The sequence below is a fragment of the Mauremys mutica genome, unplaced genomic scaffold (genome assembly GCF_020497125.1).
Source record: "Mauremys mutica isolate MM-2020 ecotype Southern unplaced genomic scaffold, ASM2049712v1 001154F_np12_obj, whole genome shotgun sequence".
NCBI classification, from domain to species: domain Eukaryota; kingdom Metazoa; phylum Chordata; order Testudines; family Geoemydidae; genus Mauremys; species Mauremys mutica.
In genome coordinates this window covers 44,824-49,062 of record NW_025423128.1, presented here as the reverse complement: position 1 = coordinate 49,062, position 4,239 = coordinate 44,824, and positions in this window count along the sequence as shown.

The window sequence follows — 4,239 nt, the reverse complement described above, 5'->3', positions numbered from 1 at the left end:
TCCAAGGCCAAAAGGGACCATTGTGATCATCTCGTCTGACCTCCTGTATAGCACCCGCCAGAGACCTGCCCCACAATAATTCCCAGAGCAGACCTTTTAGAAAAACATGCAGTCTTGATTTAAAAATCATCAGTGATGGAGAATCCACCAGGACCCTTGGTAAATTGTTCCAATGGTTAAGTACCCTCACTGTCAAAAATGTACGCCTTACTTCCAATCTGAAATTTGTCTATCTTCAGCTTCCAGCCATTGGACTGTGTTAAACCTTTTCCTGCTAGCTTGAGGAGCCCATTATTAAATATTTGTTCCCCACGTAGGTACTTATAGACTGTCATCAAGTCACCTCTGAACCTTCTGTTTGTCGAGCTAAATAGATTGAACTCTTTGAGTCTATCACTAAAGGCGTTGTGAGGGGTTATCACTCCCAGGGTGCACTCTGGGAGCTGTTGGAACCTCTGTGCCCCCCCAACCATTCAGCTGGGTTGGTCTCTCACACTGCTCTGATGATTCAGCCAGCCTCTCCAGGCAGGGGCGGCTCTAGACATTTTCCGGCCCCAAGCACAGAGGGTCCGCTGAAGCCGCGGGACCAGCAGACCCTCCGCAGGCACGCCGCCAAAGGCACCCAGCCTGCCGCCCTAGCGGCGACCGGCAGAGCGCCCCCCCGCGGCTTGCCGCCCCAGGCACGCGCTTGGAGCGCTGGTGCCTGTAGCCGCCCCTGTCTCCAGGGACTATCATCCAACACGACAGCAGATGGCACCACTCACCCAACTGAGTTACCTGAGTGCTTTACCTAAGCCACTCACGGACCAACAGGAGGCCCCCAGGTGACTTCCCAGCTCCCCAACCTTGCACCCCTACTGGAGTATAAACCCAGTATTATACCATCTTGCACTGCACAGGGATCTGTACGATGCAAGGCCATTAATTAATTCACTCCCCCCTCGAGGTGGGGAAGATACACAACAGCCTTTCTTTACAGAGCTCGGATTCCCAAACACTTCACTCAAAAACCACTGGTTAAGATAAAACAGAAAACAAGTTTATTAAGTACAGAAAGATAGATTTTAAGTGATTATAAGTGATAGCAAACAGATCAAAGCAGATTCCCTGGCAAATAAACAAAAAATGCAAACTAAGCCGAATATACTGGATAGATGGGGGTTGATTTAGCAATTTCTCACCCTGACTGATGCTACAACAGGGCTTGCAGATTCTTAAGGCACATCTGCAGCTTGGGTTCCCATCCCCCATTCCAAGTCATATGTCTTTCAGAGCTTCTTTCAGGTGTTGAGTTGTGGGGGAGTGAAGACAAATTATGATGTCACTCCCCATGTTATATAGTCTCTCCATATGGTGGGATCCCTTTGTTCCAAGCTAAGTTTCCAGACCAGTTTCTGAAAAAATACAGGTACCCAAATGGAATTTAGTATCATGTGGTCTGGTCACATGCCCTTGCATGCCTTGCTGATCATACCATAATCATATTGCTATGGTGAATGTGGAGTGCTGGAGTGTCACAGGCATGTTTTCTAATCCTTACATTATTCTGGTGGCTCTTCTCTGAACCTGCTCCAACCTAACAACATCTTTCTTGAATTGTGGGCACCAGATCTGGACTTAGTGTTCCATCAGTGTTTGCACCAGTGCCAAATACAGCAGTAAAACAACCTCTCTGATCCTACTCCAGATTCCCCTGTTTATGTATCCCAAGATCACATCAGCTCTTTTGGCCACAGTGTCACTCTAGGAGCTCAAGTTCAGCATATTATTCTCCACAACCCCCAACTCTTTGTCAGAGTCACTGCTTCCCAGGATAGAGTCCCCCAGCCTGTCATGTACAGCCTACATTCTTTGGTCTCAGATGTATAACTTTACATTTAGCCATATTAAAATGTATATTGTTTGCGTGCACCCAGTTTACCAAGTGATCCAGATCGCTCTGTATCACTGTCCTGACCTGACATTTACCCCTCCTCCAATTTTTTACACTCCGCCACAGGGATTCTCTGGTGTGCCCATCAGCACAGAGCCCCAGTGAGGAGGTCTGCGGGTGGCACCCTGGAGGGATACCAGGGAGGTTTGGACAGGAATCTGGATCCCAGTGTAAGTGCAGCTATCAGGCTCTAGTGACTCTAGTCATTCCCTGGTTCTGCTGTCCAGTGAGGCCCTTCTGGCCCGAGCGATTCACCAGAAGTCCATGGCTTGCAGGGTTGCTACCATTAAGATGAGAAACTGGCGATACAGGTCAGGTCTGTTCTTGGTGTGATCCTGTTTATTCATAAAAAACATGCACAAAATCCTGTTTCCCTGAACACAGTAGAAACAAGCGGCAGCAGGCAGAAATCCCCAGTCTGCTCTTCCAGTGAGCTCTGTGCCCAACAAGGTCTGTCTCTTTGCTTCCTTTCAGGGTCACACTCCCAACATCTGCTGCCTTTCTCTGCCCAACACACACAACCTACAGCCAGTATCCTGGCCCCTGGGTTTGCAGCCAGGGAAACCCCTGTTAATCTACCTGCCATGGGATATCCTCAAAGGTATTCAGGCATCTATATTCCAGAGAAATCAATGGGCCCAAGTGCCTTGGGCAGTCACCCCAGCTGCTTTTACTATATAAAAGAGCATGATTGTGCCTTCTGTTGAGCCTGAGATTGCTTGACAGTCACTGGCTTTAAAAAGGTCTGCAGCTGTCTTTGGAATCAAGAGTGTGGTAGCCATGTCAGTCCCAGGATATTAGGGATACAAGGTGGGTGAGGTAACATTTTTATTGGACCAGCTTCTGTGCGAAAGCTTGTCTCTCTCACCAACATAAGCTGGTCCAGTAAAAGCTATTACCTCACCCCCCGGTCTCTTTGGAATCAAGACTCACCTGAAGGGTTCCATTAGCTCCTTTCTGCCTCACAGCCCCGTGAGAGTATTCAGAACAGCGCTAGCTGTGGCAGAGGGAACGCTGCAGAGACCAGCAAATTCATCTCACAGCCACACCGGCCGTCAAACGACTGTCGACTTTCGGCCACTACCAATCTGAGCTGGAGTGATACTGGCGGAAGGCTGTCTAACTTCAGAGCGATGAGCTACAGAAATTGTATAACACAGACAATGTGTGAAACTCCCCAACTGCCGCCCCTGCTCCATTTAATATTCCAGCGGAACGTCGCTGCTCATTTAAATTATTGTGGAGAATAATTGTTTTGATAATTGTTTGATAACCTGTTATTTTCAGGTAATTTATTTCCCACTTTTTCCGCCTGATGGATGCGCCTGCGTCCCTGAGCGCCCCAAGCTGCGGCAGGAGCGATGGAAAGGCTTTGTGTTACTCTGGAATTAATATTTATTTGGTTTCTTTACTTACCCAAGAACAAGAGAGAGTATGAATAATACATAGGCCCAAAGATGCCCAGATAGGAGGCTTTACATTCTGAATGCCATCAGGATCATGGGGATGGGGGAGAAAGTGAGGCGGGCATCACACAAGCAAATGGGAACTAGGGCAAAGGGAGGACTTGGCTCATGGCCAAGGTATTATAGGTATTGTGATGAGTTGGATCACAGAACCCCCCTCGGGAGCTGCCACCTGATGTGCCAAGACTACTTCTGCGCCTGCCTTCCTGCCCCATCATCTTAGGACTTCAGGGCCCTGCCTGGTTTGAGCCAGACCCGCTAGCCTGCTGCAAACCCAGACCCAGGTCTGACCCACATCCCCTAACAGCTGTAGAGTTACCTGAAAGCAGCTAACAGAAGTGTTCCTGCCTTTAACACTCAGATGCCCAATTCCCAATGGGGTCTAAACCCAAATAAATCCGTTTTACCCCTGTGACGATGCGGTTCTGGTGGGACCCAACTGAGAGTGCCAATTCAGGACCAATTGCTTAAACAGGGCAGTTACAGCCCAAGGCTGGGGTTTTTCCACCTCTAAGGCAAACCAAACCAGCCAGACAAAGAGGACTTTGGTTTCGCCCCACTGGCTAACCACAAGTCACACAAGCAATTTCCTTAGACACTCCAGTCTCCCAGTATCACCACCAGTGCCACTCATCCTGGGGATGAATGGTTATGAAAACCAACACCCCAATAAAAGAAAAAGGTTCTCTCGATCCCAAAGAATCAAGCCCCAGACCTAGGTCAATATACACATCAGATCTTACCCACAAATCACGCTGTTGCCAATCCTTTAGAATCTAAACTCTAAAGGTTTATTCATAAAAGGAAAAAGATAGAGATGAGAGCTAGACTTGGTTAAAT